Genomic DNA, 23,699 nt, shown 5'->3' with positions numbered 1-23,699 from the left:
ATTTCAGAGAGGAGAGTAAAGGGAGCGAGAGATTGAATCAATGATGAGAGAGAATCATTGATTGGCTGCCTCCAGCACGCCCCCCACTGGGGATCAAGCCCAGAACCCGATCATGTGCCCTTGACCAGACTTGAACCTGGGACCCTTCAGACCAAAGGCCAACACCATCCACTGAACCAAACAGGCTAGGGCCCCTCTGTACATTCTTTAGAAGAGTCTCACCTGTATGAGTACATGTACATTTGTTTTTAAAATGTCAAAGCAAAATAAGTTTTCTTTAAACTGGTTTGCTTGTCTTTAGTGCAAAATCATGCTAATTCAATGTGGAAAAGAAATATTACAATGAAGAGCAATTGGGTTATATTTACATGCACTAGTCTGTGTTATTATTTTTCACACTCCCTCCCACTAGTTCTGTTTCAGGGGCCCTCTCAGGCATGACACATCCCAAGCAGCCAAAAACGGCCATTAGTTTCTCTGGGACTTTCCTTAGGTTATCCTGTTTTTCTGAGAGTGTGAAGTTTTATGAGTAAAGTACGAAACAATGAACAAATTCATTATGATAATGCTGTTTCATGAAAGTCTGAGTTCGAGTAGCCTTTCAACCGAGAGGAGTGAACCTTTTATTTGAAGGTTAATGAGAGCACCTGGGAGAAAAAAAATCTCACATCATAGTGTCTGCCCACTGTTTGGTCAGCAAACCATTCATTCACTGAGAGTGGCAGAGTATCCTTTCCCGAGCTCTGTCAGGCAAGACTGGCTTCTGGCACGAACAGGAGGGAAGTCCTCTGACAACAGACTTTAATCAGTTCCAGGAATACCAAAGTGTCTAAGCAAATGCCAGAACACTGTCTTTGATATATAGACAGAGCCATCCTCAGACAAGTGGCCAAATAACTAGCAAATACTCTGTAAACCATTGAACAGAAGAAAGGAATGAAGGGAAGGCAGGAAGGAATGAATGTCAAGTAATGTTTTCAAACTAAAGAATTTATAAAACTTCCTGGAGGGCTTGTTAAAATAAAAGCTACTGAGTCCTAGACCCAGAGTTCCTTTTGTTTTCTTTTTTTAAAAAAATTGAGGTATAAATGCCATTTAACATTAGTTTGAGGTGAAGAACATAACTTGGTATTTGTATATGTCGTGAAATGTTAAGTCCAGTTAACATCCGACCAATTTTCTGTTGCGCTTCAACTGATTTCCAGTCGACTGGCAGCTCAGTCCAAGCCTTCCCTGGCTCTGGCAGCGCTGCTTCCCTCTGCGGGCACTGCCCTGGCTCAGGCACTCTACAGCGCTCACCGACTCTTTAAACTGCCTGCCAAGCAGGCTCTGATCCAGGCTGCCCGTTTCATTGGCAGCACCCCCGGATGCTCTTCCTATAGTCAGTGTTAACCCTGTTGCTCTTCTGTGTGGGATATGGGATTACTTTGAATCATCCCCCCCTGTGTCTGTTTCTTCAAGCCATTTGAAGGTACCCAGCAACCACCCACCCTATGACATTTGAAAGCACATTCAGACTTGTATCATCCTACACCTTTCCTGCTGATGTCCATTCCACCTCTTACTAGAATTTGATTCCTCACCCCCTTCTCATTTTAGGACACAGTTTACCGTTTATCTCCTTCCAAAATAAAAAACCCCGGCTGACATGGCTCAGTGGTTGAATGTGGACCTATGAACCAGGAAATCACGGTTTGATTCCCCAGTCAGGACACAGGCCTGGCCTGCAGGCTCAATGCCCAGGAGGGGTGTCCAGAAGGCAGCAGATCAATGATTCTCTACCTCTTTCCCTCTCCCTCTCTGAAATCAATAAAAAAAATTTTTTTAAAAGCTAAACTGGCATTTTTTTCTTTTGTTTTAGATTGTCACTAATCAAGCCCCAGCCGTCTCCCCACAACCATAACCCTGGCTGGGTCGCTTGGTTTGCTGCCATAGACTACATTCCAACCTGAAGATCCCCAAATTGTGACCATGCACATGAGGATATTTTGCAAGCTTGTCCCCAGACTACAAACAGCCCATAACCCGCATCTGATGGGTGTGTTTGGTTTGGCCACCATAGGAAGGGGCGTGGAACACTGAGAACAGATCTCATGAAAGTCTGGATTGCTGGGTCCCTAGACAATTCACTGGGGCTACAGGCAGGCAGGGCCTCTCCTGCACCCCGGTTCCCACCATGCTTCACTCCTACTGTCTGCCTGGCCCCGTCCACCTGTAGTTTGCAACACTTTCAGGCCTCATCTCTCATCACTGCCCACACACACCCAAGTCTCCTGTCACCCTTTTGGGAATTCCTTAATAGGTCTTTCATTTTCACCTGGTTCCCCAGACTTTGGCTTATGCAAAGGTCTAATACAAGAAAACAAGCTCAAAATAAACCCTGGGGATGTAATGTTCACAGCATGGTGACTATAGTTAATACTGTATTGTGTATTTGAAAGTTGCCAAGAGTAAATCTTAAAAATTTCTCATCACAAGAGAAAGAAGTTTGTAGCCATATGTGGTGACAGATGTTAACTAGACTTATTGTAGTGATCATTTTGCGATATATACAAGTATCCAATCATGGTGCATACCTGAAACTAATATAATGTGTCAATTATAACTCAATTAAGAAAAAGAAAATAGACCTCTGCCAGCGCCCCACCCCTCCTGCTCGGTCTCCTCACTTCCCCAGCACCTGGCCAGAGCAGGTGGCAGTCTCCCAGGGCAAGCGGCCCCGAGAGGAGGGGGCGGGGCCTGGCGCAGGGAAGGCGGGGCCTGGCGGGAGGGGCGGGGCGGGCTGCTGCTCCAGCAGGTGCTGTGACTGACAGGCCAGCCAGTCCCGACGCCCAGCCCCCTCGGAGTTCCCGGAAGAGCCCCTGGCCAGAGGCAGTTAGACCCCCCTCCCCAGGCCCGGGGGCGCGGGGTGAGGCTACCAGGAAGGGGTTGGGGGCGCCTGAGGGGCGGAGCATCCCTCTCCTCCTTCTCCCCGGAGCCCTGCCCCGCCGTGACCATCCCCCCTCCCCGCCCCCCCCCCCCCCCCCACACACACACCGCCTCAGGAGCCCAACGTGGACTTCCTACAGCAACCAGGCATTAACATCCTGCCGTACTATGCAGCCATGTTCATCAGATGAATTTTTCCAAGCCCTTAATCATGCTGAGCAAACATTTAGAAAGATGGGAATCTATTTGAGACATAAACAACCATGTGATGTAATTCTAGTTGCTGGTGATGGCAGAATCCCAGCTCATAGATAGGTGCTGTCCTCTGCTGATTGCTTTGCTGCCATGTTTTATAAAGATGTCAGGGAAGCAAGACCAGAAGAAATAAAAATGAAGGTGTAGAACCGAGTTCACTATGGTTCCTGATTCAGTATGCAAATGCAGGCCGCCTTGAATTACAAAAGGATAATATGTAGTGCCTGCTATTTATAGTTTGCCTTCAGTTTCACAGATTGTGGACGCATGCTGTAAGTTTTCTTTTTAAATGTTCTTATTGATTTCAGAGAGGAAGGGAGAGGGATAGAGAGATAGAAACATCAATGATGAGGGACAATCATTTATTGGCTCTTCCTGCACGCCCCCTACTGGGGACTGAGCCAGCAACCCTGGCATGTGCCCCCACCAGAATGGAATGGTGACCTCCTGGGTTCACGTTCAACCACAGGGCCACACAAGCTGGGCCATGCTGTAAGTTTTTAATGAAACAGCGTCACCCATCCAACTGCCTTAGAATCCATTCTTTTGCTGATTCGCAAGGTTGTACAGATTTGCATAAAGTGGCTCACAATTATACTGTAATACATTTCATGGAGTAACTCGAAACCAGGAATTTGTATTATTACCAGCTAGTGAGATTGCAAAGCTCTTGGCCAGTGATGACATGAGGAGACAACATTGGATGCACTTCTAACTTGCAGCTGTCATGATTTGCAACAGAGTCAGAAAGATCTCAGTAAACTTTTGGCTTATATAGGCTACCTCTTTCAGGCCACAGTTCCTGGCAGACATGTGAAGTATGGTAGCAACCATCTCAGGTAGAAACTGTAGTTTAACTCTAACCCTGCTCTTTGGCTTAACAATAGAAGTTATTTTGATTTTCTGAATTGTATACATCATCCCATTCGATTGAATGACTATCCCATTGATTGTTATCTTACTGGTTTTAGAAAGCACATTCTTCTGTACCTGGGAAACAGGACAGCACAATTATCCTAAATTGTCTTAGTGGACACAGATAATGCGTTCCAGTTGACTCAGTGGTCCCAACCAGGACGGCACAATTACTCTAAATTGCCTCGATGGCTCTAGATAATGAATTCCTGACAACTCAGTGGTCTCGAGACCCGAGGGCTCTAGATAATGTGTTTCTATCAACTCAGTGATCCGGAGACCCAAAACTGTAATTAACATGCTTAATTCTGCTTTTGTAAACTGCTTTTTTGCAAACCAGGTTCCTCATTCCAAACCCTGGGATGTAATCAATACCTTTGTGATTTTTGCCTATATAAACCTGGTTTTTCAACCATCTTGTTACTATGAGATTTGGGAATGACCCCTCATAGTCCCGGATTGCAATAAATGTGACTCTTTAATTCGATTTCTTGAGGCGTCCTTCTGTGATTCGCGGGGTACGTTACAACACATGGAAAATAATGAACTTTTGGGGGATCATATTGAAATAGGAATTTTAGGGGGATATAGGCAGGTTTAGGAAATTTTTAAAAATTCAAGAGGTCCATGGAAAAAAACACAGGGCTACAGACTGGGAGAAGTTACATTTCCATAAGATAAGGAAACTGGAAGTAGCAAGAGGTCTATATTTACAAAATAAAGAAGGAGGAAGAAAGCCCAGAGGGAATAGGAGAATGAGGGAGGAGGGAGGTTTTGACCTTTGAGCTCAGAAGTTGCTATAGTGACCAAATCAAAGGGGAATAGTGGCCAATCAGAGGGGACATCGAGGCCAAAAAACTGCAGCCTTCATAAACCAGGGAAAAAAGAACTCAGTGGGACTCTTTCCCCTTCCCCACGTGGGAGTCTGTACTTGTTTTTCAGTAAATTTCCACCTTTGCTACACCATCTTCCATCCGTGGATTAATTTTTCGACTCCATCAGAGAAAGAGCCTGGGAACCACCCTGCCCAGGGGAACACTGCATGTTTCAGTCCAAAAATCCCGTATCAATTTAGAATGTCAGAAACTCATTATGGAAGCAGTGAAGTATCATTTATTATCAGAGAGATGACCCATGTTACAAAGTCCTCAGATAAAACCTAGGAAGTCAACTGTTGGCACATTATTTTTCATTGGAGGAATGGATTTAACAAAAGAAGCAGCAAGCATTGAAAAGTACGGCCTCCGGCCTCCGTACAAACATGTGGAGCCCTGTGGTGAATAGGAATGGGAGGAGGCTATAGGTCAGTGATACAGTGTTAGATGACAAACTATGTGGCTGGAGGAGAAGTACTGAAGACTTTGAATACCGTAGAAGGCTACAACCCCAGAACAATTTGGCAATGTTGGAAGGTCCCAGGTATGCAGTTGGAGGGCATGATGGCTGAAGCTACTTGAACACAGTGGAAAAATGGGACTCTCGGGCCTGACAGTGGAGTTTTGTTGCCCCTGTGTCCGCCCTCAGGAGCAGAGCAGGTGTGGCAGTACTATCTGGAAAGCTTTCTGTAATTGGTGGTAAAATGGAAGTTCTTGTCTCAGCTCAGTAAGAAGTTCTGATCCTCACTGGTTAGGATTGGCCCTCCCCTCAGGCTGCCAAGTGCAGCAGCCCTGGTGAGCCCACTAGGAAACCAGGGACCATCTGAGGAGAGGCCTGGGTCTGGCCACTGATGCCATCCAGCTCACCCAGCCCGCCCAGCCCTAGTGAAGCTGGCCCTGGTCAGAGAACTCACAGAATCAGGAAAAAATTTCTTCAAGTCACTAAGTTTTGCAAGTTCTTTTCCTCCCAACAAATCCTTCGCTGATTTTTTTTTTTTTTTTTTTTTTAGGATGCAAATGTTAGGTAGTGAATAAGGGCCAATAAGATAATTCCATTCTTCAGTTTTTATCTTTCACTCAACCGGTCATCTACATTAGTTCCCCACTCTGGCTACACCGCAGAATCATCTATGGAGCTTAAAAATAAAGTACCAATGACTGTGCCTCATCTGCCTGGTTTTCTGAATTAATGGGTCAGCGGCGAGGCCCATGCACTGGTATTTTTAAAAATGCCCTACACAGCCCAGCCGGTGTGGCTTAATGGCTAAGTGTCAATCTATGAACCAGGAGGTCATGGTTCAATTCTCAGTCAGAGCACATGCTCAGGTTGTGGGCTCAACCAATCAATGATTTTGTCTCATCATTGATATTTCTGTCTCTCCCTCTCCCTTCCTCTCTGAAAGCAATAAAAAAACATATATTTAAAATGCCCTACACAATGGTAGTGTGTACCCAGGATTGAGAACACCTGTTCTTTGCAGAATATTTTATTGAACATCCCTTCATAAGGGTAATGCTTTTTAGTTTTAAAAACACGCTGTACTGTGCCTCAGTAAGGAGAGGTTTTATTTTTCACCAAATAAAGCAATGTTATTTTTAAGCTTTGGAGATTTTAAAAGTACAAAAGGTCAAAGGAAAAACAATTGTTTATTTCCCAACTCCCCCAAATTAGTTAGTGTTAAGCATCCTAACACAGTTACCTTATGAATCTTCATATCTTTCCTCTTAAAAATATTATTCTATAATCTGTGAAAAACTGAACACGGAAATTACAATGGAATAAAAAAAATGCATAAAAGTACAAAGAACAAAATTGAAAGTTAAAAAAAGGCCAAACACTACAAAATCTTATACCTACAAGTAACAATCATTACGAAAACATTATTTCATAAAGCATCTTTTTGTACAAATAAATAAATACTTCTTTGTTACCTTCAAACTACAACTTAGCTATTAACTAGTTGACTAACCTATATTAAATGTAGATTGAAAATAATCTTTCACAAGGAGCCTTTACCAATGATATAGATGGGTTGGGTTTCCTTAATTGAGTTTGGGCTGTGCTTATGAACATGTTTACCACCTTGATGGGTTTATCGATTCAAAACCTGTTTCCCTATGAGTTAAGTTTTACCAGATGACAGAAACTCGGGAGATTCTGTTGTTTGCAACACATGAACATCAGGGAGTCAGTTTTCTCCGTGATCTACCTGTTCAGATGTGTTTTTTCACAGTTTGAAGGAGGTATTTACATTTCAAGTGGCTTTTTCTAAATTTGATGTAACTGTTTCAAATAAAAGTACTTACAGTACTGACTTGCCTTCTCACTTTACTACACAGGAGGGGCTTTCATGGCCACGTCCTTCCCTATTGGCATCCATAGAACATAGCATGCCCTGTACTGCTTTGTCTATTGTCTGGAGAAAGGTCCTTCATGAGTCCATTATACAAATTTTCATCTTGCCCTGCACACAGTGCCGTCTTCATCTTCAAAACAAGGCACCAGGCTACACCCAGTTGAACATAAATCAAGAATTTGCTTGCAAGTTGTAAACCAGTTTGTCCAATTTTATGTAAAAGCAGCCAAATAAAAATCATGTTTGCTTAGGACTCATCTAATTTTAACTCCTATTTACAACCCAAGACAGGCCCAAAGGAGCTGAAGGTCAGTGGTAAATTCCATTTGTTGCTTCATGGACTGGGGTATATATAGATTGCTGACTCTGGGACCTAAGTGCCTATTTATAGCAAGCCCAATCTTTTATACAGGACGGCAGACATGGTTCTGTTTACACTCTTCTTCTGCAAATATGAGAAACGTCTAAATAAACTTTAAAAAGAGAAGACACCTTGTGGGAGAAAGAGCCTTGTGCGGTACCTACATGTGCCTATCCCGTCCCCTCCCAGCCCTGCCATCCCTGACCCCATGGCATTTACAGGATTTTTTTAAAGAAATACAGGAAGTCATAGGGTAGGCCTAGCATTTCTTCCTGAAACATCTATTTAACCTGAACATTTGGATGAAAAGCACTGGGCTACAATTAGAAGTTACCTAATGAAAACCATCAACAAACTGAAAAGACAACCTACTGAATGAAAGAATATATTCACCAATTATGCATCTGATAAAGGATTGACATCCAAAATATATAAGGAATTCATACAACTTAACACACACACACAAACAATCCAATCTGAAAAATGGGTAGAGGACCTGGATAAATACTTCTTCAAAGAGGCCATACAAATGGCCAATAGACATATGAAAAGGTGCTCAATATTCTTAATCATCAGGGAAATGCAAATTAAAACCACGTACCTGTCAGATTGGCTATCATCGATAAATCAATAAACAAGTGTTGGCAAGGATGTGGAGAAAGGGAACCTTTATGTACCATTGGTGGGATTGCAAATTGGTGCAGCCACTATGGAAGACAGTACAGAGGTCCCTACAAAAATTTTAAAATAAAACTATCATAGGACTCAGCAATTCTACTCTAGGTATTTTTTTTTTTTTAAAAAACAAAACATATTTTATTGATTTCTTACAGAGAGGAAGGGAGAGAGATAGAGAGCCAGAAACATCCATGAGAGAGAAACATGGATCAGCTGCCTCCTGCACGCCCCCCACTGGGGATGTGCCCGCAACCAAGGTACATGCCCTTGACCGGAATCGAACCCGGGACCCTTGAGTCCGCAGGCTGAAGCTTTATCCACTGAGCTAAACCGGTACTGGCCTCTAGGTATTTTTTGAAAAAAACTGAAAGCACCAGCTTGAAAAGATATATGCACCCTTATGCTCATTGCAGCATTATTTGCAATTGATAGACAACTGGATGAAGAAGTGGTACACATATGAAATGGAATATTACTCAACCATAAAAAAAAGAATGAAATCTTGCCATTCATGACAACATGGATGGACCTAGAGTATATTATGTTAAGTGAAATAAGTAACTTAAGAGAAAGTTAAATGCTGTATGATTTCATTTATATGTGGAATCTAAAAAACAAAATAAACAAATAAACAAAATAGACAACCCCACAGGTAGAGAACAAACTGATGGTTGCCCATGGGAAGGGGAGTTGGGCAACTGAGTGAAAAAGATGAAGGGATTAATAAGTATAAACTGGCAGTTACAGAACAGTCATGGGAATGTAATCAATAGGGAATATAATTAATGATCTATACATATAAAAGGCTAATATGCTGAGTGTCCGACCGTCTGACTGGTCACTATGACGTGCACTGACCACCAGGGAGCAGACGCTCAATGCAGGAACTGCCGTGACACACACTGGCCATTTATAGAGAAACAGCACCGTGGACCTGGTGCCGACAAAGCAACACTAGGCTTCCCCCAAGTAGGACACAGGCCCCGCCACCACCCTGGAGCGACACCCCACCAAATCACAGCCAATGCTGCCGAGACCCCATGGTGCAAAATGCAGCCCACAGCCCAGCCCAGCCTGGAAACGGTGGCTGTGGGCAACCGGGTAATGACATCACATAGCAATGCCCAGCTTTCTCTCCCTAGAGACTGGCCTCCTTGGAGTTTCTTCAGCCCAGGAACATGACTTGCTTTATAGCCAGGTGCAAACATTTTACACTTTAACCAAATGTCTGTGAAGCATTTTTCACGTGCCTCATCTCATTTTATCCTCACAGAAGTCCTGGAGTAGATAGATAGGAGACTTGGTAGAATCCTATTTCATTAGCTGGAAAACGGAGATTTAAAAAGTTAAGAAACTTGACCCAACTGAAAAGAAGTAAGAAATGATGGAACTTGAAAATGACTTCAGGTTTTCTCAGTGCTCAGAATATAGTCAAACACTGCTGCAATTAAATATTTTACCCTTTGTTCTCCCTGCATGATCTACAATAATAATCTGCTTCATGTTGGTATTTACTGCTGTGTTGCTGACAATTACCTGAAAGAGAAGTTGGGGTACTTCACTGGGCTGGAAAAAGTTTAGCTACATCAGAAAGCAGGTCTAATTAAGCAAGTTTACACTAATAAAAGAGAAAGATGCTAATTGACCATACCTTCGCTATGCCACAAGCCACGCCCACTAGCCAATCAGAGCGACTATATGCAAATTAACCCAACCAAGATGGTGGCTGGCAGCCACGGAGCTGGAGCAAGCAGGAGGCTTGGTTGCCCGGGCGATGGAGAAAGCCAAGCTTCCTGCCTGCCCTGAACCGGCTGTGGCCTCCACTCATGACAACAAAGTTTCAATTATAGAAGACAAATAAATCCCAGATATCTGCTTCCAGCCAGCCTCCACTAGGAGCTTGGGTGCCTGGGGGCTGTGGCCAGCCTGCAAACAGCCATCAGCCCCTCACCCAGGCTGGCCAGGCACTCCTATATAATAAAAGGGTAATATGCAAATTGACCCTAACAGCAGAACAACTGGGAATGACTGGTCACTGTGATACACACTGACCACCAGGGGCAAACACTCAATGCAGGAGCTGCCCCCTGGTCGTCAGTGTGCTCCCACAGGGGGAGCTCTGCTCAGCCACAAGCCAGGCTGACGGCTGCCAGCACAGTGGTGATGGCGGGAGCCTCTTCCGCCTCCTCAGCAGCACTAAGGATGTCCAACTGCAGCTTAGGACTGCTCCCTGCTGGCAAGTGGATATCCCCCGAGGGCTCCCGGGCTGCCAGAGGGATGTCTGACTGCCAGCTTAGGCCCGATCCCCCCAGGGAGCAAGCCTAAGCCAGCAGGTGGACATCCCCCGAGGGGTCCCAGACTGCAAGAGGGCACAAGCCGGACTGAGGGACCCCCCCAAGTGCACAAATTTTTGTGCACCAGGCCTCTAGTCTATATATATAAAGCTTTCGCTGGCACCAATTGCATGTGTGTGTTTCAATCTGTCATTGTCAATCGTGAATTCTATTATAGAAAAAGGGCAAACAGCGATATCAAAATATTTCTTCTCATTAATTTCCTTTCAATGTGCACAAATTTGTGCACTGGGCCTTTAATATTTTAATAAATATATGTGGCATCAGTTGGGTGCAAAACTTATTGGGGTAATCACTTCATAAGTTATGTCAACTGTAACTAAAAAATAAAAATTTTTAGTTACATAACAACACAAAAAGAGGCAACACTAGTTTGTGGGGTGGGATGGTTGTCATTTTAGAAGTAACTGGGAGGGAGCACGGGCTCCTGGAGTACTAGTGGTAACATGGCTTCTTGTGCTGGTTACTCACATAAGGATCAGTTGAAAATTCAGTGATCTCAATTCTGACATGTGCAGTTTTCTGGATACATTATCTATACTAATAAAAGCCTAGGTGGTGTCTCGCCCTCGTGTCCTCACAAGATGGCCACCCCCATGTCATCACAAGATGGCCGCCCCCACATCATCACAAGATGACCACCACAAGATGGCTGGCAGGGGAGGGCAGTTGGGGCAAACAGGCCAGCAGGGGAAGGTAGTTGGGAACAATCGGGCCGGCAGGGGAGGGCAGTTGGGGGCAAGATCAGGCCGTCAGGAGAGGGCAGTTGGTGGCGACCAGGCCTGCAGGGGAGGGCAGTTGGGGATGACCAGGCCAGCAGGGGAGGGAAGTTAGGGGGGGACCAGCCCGGCAGGGGAGGGCAGTTGGGGGCAATTGGGCCAGCAAGGGAGCAGTTAGGCATCAATCAGGCTGGCAGGGGAGTGATTAGGGGGTGATCAGGCTGGCAGGCAGAAGCGTTTAAGGGCAATCAGGCAGGCAGGTGAGTGGTTAGGAGCCAGCAGTCCCGGATTGTGAGAGGGATGTCTAACTGCTGATTTAGCCCGATACTGGATTGGGCTTAAACTGGCAGTCGGACATCCCCTGAGGGGTCCCAGATTGGAGAGGGTACAGGCTGGGCTGAGGGCCACCCCCCCCCCCCGCATGAATTTTGTGCACCGGGCCTCTAGTATTTCAAAAAAAGTTTAAGTTTATAGAGTTCACAGGACAGTGATATTTACATAAATTTATAAAATAAAACATGAGACTTGAAAAAATGTTGGCCTCTTCAGTACCTTGCCCTTGCCCCCATTCCCTTGCTCAGGGCCACGTTAGGGATTGCAGTGTCGCTTTTGAGTATCCAGCTTTCTGGCTTTGGAGGCTTGACATTTCAGCACTTGAATGCTGGTGTTTTCATTTGTGCAATAGTTATTTCAATGTTTCAGTAATTCTGAATTATGGTCATCGTTCAATCCAGAACAATGACTAATATGTTCAATTTATAGAAAAAAGTAAAACTTTGAGCCATCTACAAATCCAGACAGAGCCTCTCTGTAGGACTTCTGGTAAGAAGTCACACTGGGGAGTTGTGGTGTGCTCATTTTGATACTCTCATATGATCTGACTGAAAGGGCTCACTATGGGAAGTTTTGTATCGGTCACATGGGTTTCTGGATTAAAAGCGGAACACAGTTTTGATTATTCTTATTCTTCCAATTAAGTTCATGATGTTCCAACTATTTATTCTGAATCATGGGTACTGTCACATTCAAGGTAACAAACGCACACCAGATTTAAGCTTAATTATAATATAATTATATGCTATATTGACTTTTAGTTTATTACCCCAGATGCGTATTACTAATAAATAACCCTACCTTTTAAAAATATTTATTTATTTATTAATTTATTTATGTCAGTCCTCACCTGAGAATATTTTTTCCATTGATTTTTTAGAGAGAGTGGAAGGGTGGGAGGGAGGGAGGAAAGGAGGAAGGCAGGGAGAGAAAGAAAGAAACATCAGTGTGAGAGAAACACATTGATTGGTTGCCTCCCACACAAGCCCTGACAGGGGATCGAACCTGCAATGCAGGAATGTACCCCTGACCTCGATCCAACCTGAGACCGAGACCCTTAGGTATGTGGGCCAATGTTTTAACCATCGAGCCACCGGCCAGGCCAACCCTACCTTTTCTTTTAAATGATAATTGTTCCAACTGACTTATTAATTATGGAGAATAAGAAATAAATAACATGTGAAAAGAAAAGTGAGTCAAATGGAACCAATACTCAATGGATATGAAAGCTGCCAGAGCATCTGTGTGAAACCATTATATAACCTTGAAAAACACAAATGAATTCATTTTTAAAATATATTTTATTAATTTTTTTACAGAGAGAAGGGAGAAGGATAGAGAGTTAGAAACATCCATGAGAGAGAAACATCGATCAGCTGCCTCCTGCACGCCCCCTACTGGGGATGTGCCCGCAACCAAGGTACATGCCCTTGGCCGGAATCGAACCTGGGACCCGTGAGTCCACAGGTTGATGCCCTATCCACTGAGCCAAACCAGTTAGGGCATGAATTCATTTTTTTTTTTTTTTAAATATTTTATTGATTTTTTACAGAGAGGAAGGGAGAGAGATAGAGAGTTAGAAACATTGATGGGAGAGAAACATCAATCAGCCGCCTCCTGCACATCTCCCACTGGGGATGTGCCCGCAACCCAGGTACATGCCCTTGACCGGAATCGAACCTGGGACCTTTCAGTCCGCAGGCCAACGCTCTATCCACTGAGCCAAACCGGTTTCGGCATGAATTCATTTTTAAAAAGGCAGAATAGAAAACTGCTTTTCCAGTCCCAAAGGCTGTATATACTATGAACTCATGTTGTGATATTCTAGAAAATGCAAAACCATAGGAATGGAGAACAGGTCAGGATGTGCCAAGGGTTTGGTCTGGGGCAGCGCGAGAGAATTTTTGGAGGAGATGGGAGTTGTCCTTGGTTGTGGTGGTACATGCATGACTCTGCAATTGTCAAAACACCAAAGAGAATAAATTTTACTCCAAATAAATTTAAAAATAAAATGGGACACTGCTTCACATTTAAGAACAGTATGTAACAGAATGGATCACCTTCATAATAAATGCATAAATTTTAATTCTATTTTATCTTCGACCTATACATAAAATTTTTCATTTGAGAAATACTAAAAAATTCACTATCTTTTAAAAATGAATCCTGAACACTCTTTATGGAATCCTGTTATTAAAAACGTTTTTCAGTATTAGGCAATTTATAGACCAAAATGCTGTTACCGCCCTTTGGTTCCAATATCTAGGGTATTTTAGAGAGAAATTGTGAGAAGCACTAAAATAAGACTGTTGTGTTATGACTTAGAAGTCCCATCTTGTGACCCAGTTCAGCTGCTAAATCATCAACCCGAACAAATCTCTTCACCTACAAAGGCTTGGTTCATCTAATCTTAAATGATGACAATATCCCTTCCAAGTCCAGTATGTAATTGCCATTTCACATCACAAAATCATTTTGTTATTCTTGAAGTAGCCATTTTAAGTTTCTAATCCTTCCAGTATCTTCCACTTAAAAAAACACACACACACCAAAAATTATTCCACATTTAGTGGGCACCTTCTGTGTGTTTGAAGTGGTGCCACAGGCTTCAAAGTTATGGTTCCAGAGTTCCAAGTTACAGTTATAGAGTGACTAGAGGCCCAATGCACGAAATTCGTACAAGAGTAGGCCTTCCTTCCCCCAGCTGCCGGCACCGGCTTCCCTCTGGCACCTGGGACCCGGGTTTCCCTCTGGCCGCCAGCAGGCAACCAGGACCCATGCTTCTCTCACAGCCCCGGCTTCATCTGGAAGGTCATCCGGAAGGACATCCAGTCTAATTAGCATATTACACTTTTATTATTATAGATTAGTTCATTCATTTCTCACAACACGTGTCTCCTTACCTCCCCCCCTACCCCCCAAGGGACTATCAATCCTTGGCTGATGAAACTGTTTGAAGAGTTGAAGGGAGCGCCCAAGATCATAAGCTAGAAGACGCCATGATTTGAGCAGGGGGAGGGGGACCCACACTCTTCATTTCACAATAGTTCTCCATTCCATGGGGACCAGTGGGGGACTCTGAAGGTAATGGAGGCCATGTCTCTTTCATCTGGACACCCCCTACTACGTATGTCCCTATCGGGACACAATGGATGGATGCTGATTGAGAGACGGGCAAGATACCCCTTGCTGAGACCCTCTGTTCCAACCTGGTTCAGGTACCTCCTAATTCTAGTAGAAACATCACTGCTTTTTTATAATTTTTCTTTTTACCTGGGTCAGAGAGGAGATTCAGATTATTTGGAAATTGTAGGTATTCTCAAGAGTCAAGATATCAATACTGACATAAGATTGTTGTTGGCCATCTGTGTTTCCTGCTACTTAAGTACTAGAACATGGGTTCATGCACATGCAACAACCCACCTCACTAACCAATGTGACCTGCTTAGGGCTCTGCTCCTCTCATTTCCCCCAGCAAGATAAGCCCTAGTAGTAAGTTGGGAGTAGGGAGGAACTCAAGCTGACTTTGTCTGAGTTTTAGAAAATCTTCCAGAGCCTTTGTAATAATCTCAGAAGCCTCTGCACCTTGGGAGTTTGCATTTTTCCAGCCCCTGTTGAAGGCAACTGGAGGAATAAAAACAACTAACAGTTATTGGTATTTACTAAGCACCATGCACCAACCTAGGCACTTGATATATATTAATACACATAATTGGGTTACAACTGTAGGTACTATTACCATCCCCATTTTACAAATGCCGAAACTGAAATTCAGAGAGATTGCATATGTAATTTGCTTCAAATCATACCCTAGTATACACTTGGAACCTGAGAAGATGTGAAGCCAACTGGTCTGGCTCCAGGGGGCCCTTGTCCCTCACCCACAGTTGATATGCTACATTAGCCTTAGTCTAGCTCAACACTTATGGGCACACCCAGAAAATACTCTCTAGAAATGAGAGCTAATGTGCCACATTAGACAAGCAGACAAGTGGGAGGAGTGTATAAGTACTCAGTACCCAATTTACTCATTTGATCAGAATTTTTTGAGCACAAAAATCACCTCCACACACTGCCTATGGAGACTGGCCTGAGTTCTAAGTCATGGCAGCAGTGGCAGCTGGCATCCAGAATGGACATAGTAACCTTGACAAAGAGAGAAAGTCATTGCCCAGAGTCCACTGTTCCATTAATTCTACTAGTCACGGTGCAATATAAATAGGAAAGTCATGGCACCAATACACCACAGAGAGGGAGAGGGGGCGGGATGGAGATGGCAATAGAATTAACAATGGCTGGGCTGTGAGCTATACCTCCATGGTCTTGTTACAATCTCATGAAGTTGATATTGTCTCCACTTTATTGATGAGTAAACTAAAGCCCAATGTAGGAGAAGGTAATTGCTCAAGATCACACGGCAGGTAGATGAAACCTAAGTCTGTCTGTCTCTAAAATTTTTGCTCCTTCCATTGCATGCTCCAGAGTTAAAGCAAAATAATACTTTTGAGATCACCTTGCCAAAATTCCTCATTTTACAGAAGGAACTAAAACCCAGAGAGGTTAAGTTTAAGTGACTTGCCCAAGGTCAAACAGCTAGTTAAAAACAGGGGCCAGGACCTAGGAAATAATTTCGCAGTGTACATATCTGGGTCAGTGGCCCTTTTTACATAACCCAGTGGCTGGAGTTTGCAGCACTTATAAAAAGGAAAGTAAAATAATCACACAGGGCTGGCAACACTTACTGCCTGTTTGCTTAATATTCTGCTGTGCTTAGCTGTGCATTATGAAGCGTTTAATAATGTCAAAGTCCGCCCTAGCCGGTTTGGCTCAGTGGGTAGAGCATCGGCCTGGGAACTGAAGGGTCCTGGGTTTGACTCCAGTCAAGGGCACATGCCCAGGTCGAGGGCTTGATCCCCATTAGGGGGCATGCAGGAGGCAGCTGATCCATGGCTCTCTCTCATTAATGATATTTCTATCTCTCTCCCTCCCTCTCCCTTCCTCTCTGAAATCAATAAAATATATTTAAAAAAAATAAATAAAATGTCAAAGTTCATAAACTACTGTTCCAATCCTTGAAAGCCTTTTGGGATCATCTGAAACTCACATCCTTAGAGCCATCCAGAGACCCCTCTGGCCCTTCTACAAACACCTTTGAAAAGAAATATGAGCAAGTCATAGTAACAGCTGTGAGAAATATTCTTCTCTGGATATATAGTTTTGGGGGTTGAAGATGAATAAAAATTGCCTAATATACAATTCTTACTTTTTCATAAATTCTCAAATGCCTTCCATACTTTCTCTTGTGTCCCCTAACCCTAACCCTAACCCTAACCCTAAAACCAAAATAAACTGAGGTTGCTTGGTTAAGTAATTTGTCCAGTGTCAGATGAGCTGTTCAGTGACAAGGCTGGGATGCCCGAATCCAGATTCTCCCATACTGCCCTGAAAGATCAGAGAAACCTTATACAAAGCTCCAGAGCTTGATGCCCAGGGCATCTCGGATTAAATTACATAAGTGGAAAATTAACGAGATAATTGAACCCAACAAAGAAGGCTCTAGGAGAACATGTGGTAATGGAAAATACATTAGGATTTGGCTGAAGGCAAAAATATCTTTTTTAACCCTTTGAGTGCCAACCAATATCCTAGGAACTATGCTAAAATTGCCAAGGCATTTTGAGTTAAGGTTTTTAAATTATTTTTCCCACATAAGGAGTGAACTACTAGCATCTAATAGTGAAACTGCAGGAGGAACGCGATAGCGCTCCCGGCACTTTTGGCGAAAGACAGGAGGAGCAGGATCGTGCTCCCCGGCACTCTAGGGGTTAAAAATCTTTATCGTTGAAAGTATTACATATGTCCCCTTTTTGAAGGCAAAATATTTTCATGTCAATTACAAAGTCAAACTCAGAGAGGACTCATAAAATAGTAAGACTGCCAATTGGTCCTTTTTTTTTAATAGAAGAAGCAGAATATTCAATAGCAAGAAGATATTTAAAAAGGTACCTCTAAATACTGCACATGAAACAGTTTATCTCATTAATTAATTCACTGCTCTTAGTTGGTGGTGAGACTTGATTGGAAAGTTTGTAAAGAGGACATTCTGAGAAAAGAGAAGTGTGTGCAAGGCCGCCTGCCTGTTTGTCGAAATTCTGACTTAGGAGAGACTTAGGGGAGTGTCGAAGGTGGCGCCCCTAATTATTCCTTGACCTTTCCAAACAAGCCTGTGCATGTGCAGACCCCCGACCCGCGGGTGTTTACTGGAATCCTTATGCTTAATCCCTGGATGTCCTTGCCTAGAGGACAATATAAACACGATTACTCACCCTACTGCTTGTATCTAAAAGATAAACTTTATCTCAAACTGCTGTTACAATAAAAGGCTAATGAGGCAAGGCAGGCAATCAAGGCTGCCTGGTCTCTTTGGCCAGGCTACCCCTTAGCCTTGCTTTCACAGCTAACGTTGTGTCACACAGTAATCCATTCATCCATCGCTCCGGGGCTGCTGATCAGCCCAGGCATTTAGTAACATACTCCTCCCATTCTCCATACAGGAAGAGGAAGGCCAAAGGAATGGAAATCCTAGCAGGCAGAGTTCTGACTTTTGCTTCTCATGCCTAAAGAGCATGTGCTTGTAGATTCAGCTTTGTCCATTAGAAAAGAAAAAAGGGAAAAGAAAACCATCCCAGAAGATTAAGTGGGGTAAACTCATCATCCTAGAAGTTTCCGTGGGGTAGAGAGACCTTCACCTGCCAGGAAGTTATTATTACAGGCTATGCAGAAAGTCTTAGTCTGGACTAGTGGGCATTTGCATTTCCTCTGAAAAGAGGAAGCTACTCATTTCTGAAAATTAAAGCCAACTCAATGGTTTACTATAAATTTTAAGTTTTCTTGCAATGTTGCTGGTTGTTGAAACTGGCTGATGAACACAAGAGATTACTGTACTATTCTCAGTGCTGTTGTATTTTGTAAATTTCATAATACAGGTTTTAAAATGATCTCTGTGTCAGTAGCTAGGAGACACAACATTTGTTCTAACACTGAGGAAGTTGAACACCTGAATTGGGAAGGATGTGGCTGGGCCAGCAAAAACCTTTATGTTCTGAACAGACATCTTAAGTCCTTTCTATTACATGGTAAGGTTTAAGAAAATAAAAACAATCTCAATTCCTGTTTCTTTCATGTGATGTGATCTCAAAACACTATTGATGTTCTTTGCATTGTTAAGGAAACACTCTTCTAATAGAATACATACTCCACAGTATTCTTATAATGATTAAGTGAGGTTTTTTAGTAATTTCAAATATTACACCAATAACATGAAGGGAAATCAAAATGATGAAGAGTAAGTATCCATCCCAACATGTTAAACTTCTTCAATTTTCTTATATTTCCTCCTACTCCTGCTTGGGTATATCTACATCTAGTTTTGGATGGGAAGCCATAATGTAGACATCCTTTTGTAGTGAAAAGAGATTTAAAATAATTTGATTTAACACCTGAGGATCTTACTAACTTAGGAATACTAGGTTACATTTAGGTTTTCTTAATAATATTCATAATAATAACTGGATAAACACTTAACCTCTCACTTTATAACCTTTTTTTCTTCATTTAATTCTCAAAACAACCTTACTAAGTAGCCATCATTACTGTGACTCTAAAGATGAGGAGTCTGAGGTGCAGGGGTACCCAAAGTCACAAAGCTAATGAGGGCAAAGCTAAAATTCATCATCAGGTTTTTCTCATTCCAGAGCCCACGATATTCCCGCAATACGAGTACTTCGAAGCATCAGTCATTTGTGTACCACTTTCATAATATCCACTTTGTGCCATCAACACCAGGAAGCTTTTCCTTACACAAACTCACTTTCATTTTTTCTGGCAACTGCCTTTTTTCTCAATCAAGCAGAGTCCTTAATGGAAAGGAACAGAACCAACATTTGCTGCAAATCTATAAACATGTCAGGCTCAGTAGAAGATGGTCTATGTTAGCAGTTCTCAGTGTGCTTCCTAAACAGATGATCAGTGTCGCCTGGGAACTTGTTAGAAATACAGATTCTAGGCGTGCTCCAGACCTGCTGAATCAGATACTGGGGGCGGGGCCCAGCAGTCTGTGTTTTAATAGGCCCTAAGGCAGAGTCTGAGGCGTGCTCTGTCTGTGAGATCTACCACACTATATACATTATCATATTTAATACCCATAAGTTCTTTGGGAACTAAGTACTATTTATTATTCCCATCATCACAGATGGGTAAACTGAGGTGCAACAGACTAAGGCCAATATCACATAGAGAAAGACGGGAGCCAGGACTTAGAAAACATGCTTGTCTAGGCCAGGGGTGGGCAAACTTTTTGACTCGAGGGCCAAATGGGTTCTTAAACTGGACCGGAGGGCCGGAACAAAAGCATGGATGGAGTGTTTGTGTGAACGAATATAAATTCAAAGTAAGCATCATTACATAAAAGAGTACGGTCTTTTTTTTTTTTTTTAGTTTTATTCATTTCAAATCCGGCCCACGGGCCGTAGTTTGCCCACGGCTGGTCTAGTCCCTTTCCCTAGTAGCAAGTGAACTCAAAGTGGGAGGGATGGAGATGCTATTGCTGTGGTTCAGAAAAACAAGAGCAGGGATATTTATGTTAAAGAGATTACTTAGACATTGATTATAAATCTATTAGGGCTTCAATATACAATTAACACCTTGTCATATTTTTCATTGTTGTTTTAAGAGTTCTTGAGCCCTGGCTGGATAACTCAGTTGGTTACACAGCATCGTCCCAATATGCCAAGGCTGCAGGCTTGATCCTCGGTCAGGGCACATACAAGAGTCAACCAACGAATGCATACATAAGTGGAACAACAAATCCATGTTTCTCTCTCCCTTCTTCTCTCTCTAAAATCAATTTTAAAAAATAATTTTTAAAAAAGTCATTGAAATGCAATTTATGTTTTTGTTAAAAAAAAACCAACACAACAACCGCTACTTCTAGAAAAGATTTGTCTTATGCAATTGGTAGAGAACGATGGGAGGTTGAATGAAATTTACAGAAATGGTCTTGCCGGTTCTGAAGTAAGTGGTAGCTACATCAATCCCTTCCGTTAGAATTAAATTTACCTAAATTCAGCTTAGTGGATGTTTACCAGTCATAATGGTATGTGTTCTTAATGCACCTTAGCCTATTTTTTAAAATCTTGCATAATGTTGTTCTAGAAATTAGTAATTAAAAGCTAGTTAAGAGCAGAGTTTCCTGCTTATTTCCTTTAACAGAGCTGGCGGCGGGGAGGGGGAGAGGGGTGGCAGCGCAAAAAATGTTTGGGCACAGATTCCCCAGTGAAGATGATCCAAATATTACAGCACAGCCAATGGCTGGAGGCTTCACAGATGATCCCTCAAATGCTTAGTAGTTTAATTATGTTAATACCCCGCAATTTGTTTAAGGATTCTCTCCCAAGAAAGAGTTCAGCATTTTATGATGCCGACTTATCAATCTAGGTACTCAAGAGCCAGGACAAATTGTACATTATAGATCTTTCTCAAATGACTCGCCCTAGGAGAGCCTAGAGCCCTTTACCAACAAGGAAAAACAAGTCACACAGACCCAAATCACTGAAACCATATTTTGAAAATCATGTCCAAATTTACTACGTGTATTTAATATTATCTGGCTACACGAAAATGATGTTGTTTTAAAGACTCTGTTAAATAGATAGAACCCTCTATAATTTTTATTTCAACCAGAATTTATTTCCTTGCTGACAAAATAAGTATCAGTGTGGATTGTCATATGGCCACACACACACACACAAAATAGCTTTATTAGAGACCTGAGTGTTCTAATGACATTCATTACGACCTGATTCTACAATCCCCCGATGTTTATCATTCTAAGTATAATCGGTATGATTAAATGCATCCTTTGTGGTTTTACAAACTGAATTCTAAGTGTGGGCCGGTGTACAGAGAACACAATGCATGCAGTCATGTGCCCCAAAACGATGTCTCAGTCAGCAACGCTCAGTGACATCATTCTGCGTCCTCCTGCGAAGGCTGCAAACGTCAGGAAGGCTGTGGCTGAGAGGGCCAACCGCGGTAAGCTGGTGTGGATGGGGATGTTACTGAGGAGCTCCTGGATGGTTCCTGAGGAACCAACTAATGAGGAAGTTGTTGGAACTGGAACAGGAGGCACTAACAAAGGAAACTGCAGAAGAAAAAGAACCTCCAAGAAAATTCACAGAGACAGATTTAGCAGAAGCTTTTGCAGACCTCAGGAAGCGCTGTAGAAAGTTTGAAAACACAGACCAACACCGAAGGGTTTTCCTTAATAGAGAGGAATGTTCATGGTGCATTATCTTCTTACAAGCAAATCTATGATGACAAAAAGAAATAGACCAAGCGAACCACCATGGACAATTTCTTAAGGAGTGACACCTCCTCAAGAAGAGCCTCAGGCAGCTCCCTCAGGAGGAGTTCCGGAGGGAGGCACCGCTATCACAGATGACAGCTCCCTGTGTGTTACCGCCCTGAACACCTCCCACTGGGACAGGAGGTGGAGGTGGAGACAGGGATGCTGATGATCCTGGCCCTGTGTGGGCCTGGGCTCCTGTGTGTGTTTGTGTCAAAATTTTTAACAAAAAAGCTTTAAAAATTTAAAAAAAAATTTAAATTTAAAAATAGGAAGGAGCTTATAGGATAAGGATATATAGAAAGAAAATATTTTATACATCTATACAATATGTTTGTATTTTAAATAAATGTTATTACAAAAGAGTAAAAAATAAAAATTTTAAAGTTTATAAAATAAAAAAGTTACAGTAAACTACGGCTAATTTATTATTGAAGAAATAAAAATATTTTTTATAAACTTAGTGGCGCCTAAGTGCAGTGTTTATGAAGTCTGCAGCAGTGCACAGTGACGTCCTAGGCCTTCCCATTCACTCACCACTCACTCACTCACTCACCCAGAGCAACTTCCGGTCCTGCCAGCGCCATTCATGGCAAGTGCCCTATACAGGTGAACCACTATTTACCTTTCATACCATATTCTTACTGTATCTTTTCTGTTCGGCTACATTTAAATACAAAATACTTACCATTGTGTTACAATTGCCTGTGGTATTCCGTACATTAACATGTTGTACAGGCTTGTAACCTAGGAGTGGCCGCTATACCCCAGAGCCACGGTGTGTAGTGGGCCATACCATCTAGGTTTGTGTAAGTCCACTCTATGGTACTCACACAACTAGGAAATCACCTAATGACACATTTTTCAGAAACATATCCCAGTAGTTAATGACTGTACTTTAAAAAACACTGAGGCCCTGGCTGGTGTGACTCAGTTGGTTGGAGTGTCATCCTGTACACCGAAAGGTCCTGAGTTCGATTCCCGGTCAGGGCATACACCCATGTTGCAGGTTTGAAGCCCAGATGGAGGGTGAACAGGAGGCAATATTTCTTTCTTGAATCAGTGTTTCTCTCTCTCTCTCTCTCTCTCTCTCTCTCTCTCTCTCTCCCTTCATCTCCTTCTAAAATCAATAAAAACATATACTTGGGTGAGGATTAAAAAAAAACCCCACAAAACTGGGACTGACCCAGCTACACCCAGATTTAAAGCCCTAGTAACCTTTCTGAAGAGAACACATACCTATTTAAGCTCAATGTTTATGTTTGCTGAGAGCTACGCCTGAAGAGTTTCGAGTTTCTTTCTATTATTGCTATATTATCCTAACCTTTCATTTCCGTATACTCATGTTTCTTTGTAAGCTAGTAGCTGAGGAGCAGTCTAGATCCAATTCAGGCAGCAGAAGCCCACTGCATAGACGGGAGAAGGCCAGGAATGGGCCTAACAGTAGGGCTGGAAGGATGCCAAGTTGTGAGAGAAACTCAAACCAGGTACAAGTAAGGCGAAGACTGGGGGCATCCAC

General features: G+C 42.8%; 1 protein-coding gene and 1 pseudogene across 3 annotated transcripts in view; one reads left to right on the top strand and one right to left on the bottom strand.

The window, feature by feature from the left end:
• The window catches only part of GCNT2 (glucosaminyl (N-acetyl) transferase 2 (I blood group)), a gene marked incomplete at its 5' end in the record, with an annotated part of 83,353 nt that overhangs the window by 15,178 nt on the left and 44,476 nt on the right, over positions 1 to 23,699 (bottom strand). The gene's annotated exons all lie outside the window — the stretch shown is intronic.
• LOC308516907 (kelch-like protein 5) lies at positions 3,097 to 4,026 on the top strand (annotated as a pseudogene). Its single transcript has 2 exons — positions 3,097 to 3,442; positions 3,653 to 4,026. The product of its transcript is annotated as a kelch-like protein 5 (transcript).

Source organism: Myotis nattereri (assembly GCF_964212035.1).
Source record: "Myotis nattereri genome assembly, chromosome: 3".
Classification (NCBI taxonomy): Eukaryota; Metazoa; Chordata; class Mammalia; order Chiroptera; family Vespertilionidae; genus Myotis; species Myotis nattereri.
The sequence above is the reverse complement of the archived record's forward strand: the minus strand, read 5'-3'. Positions and strand labels throughout refer to the sequence as shown.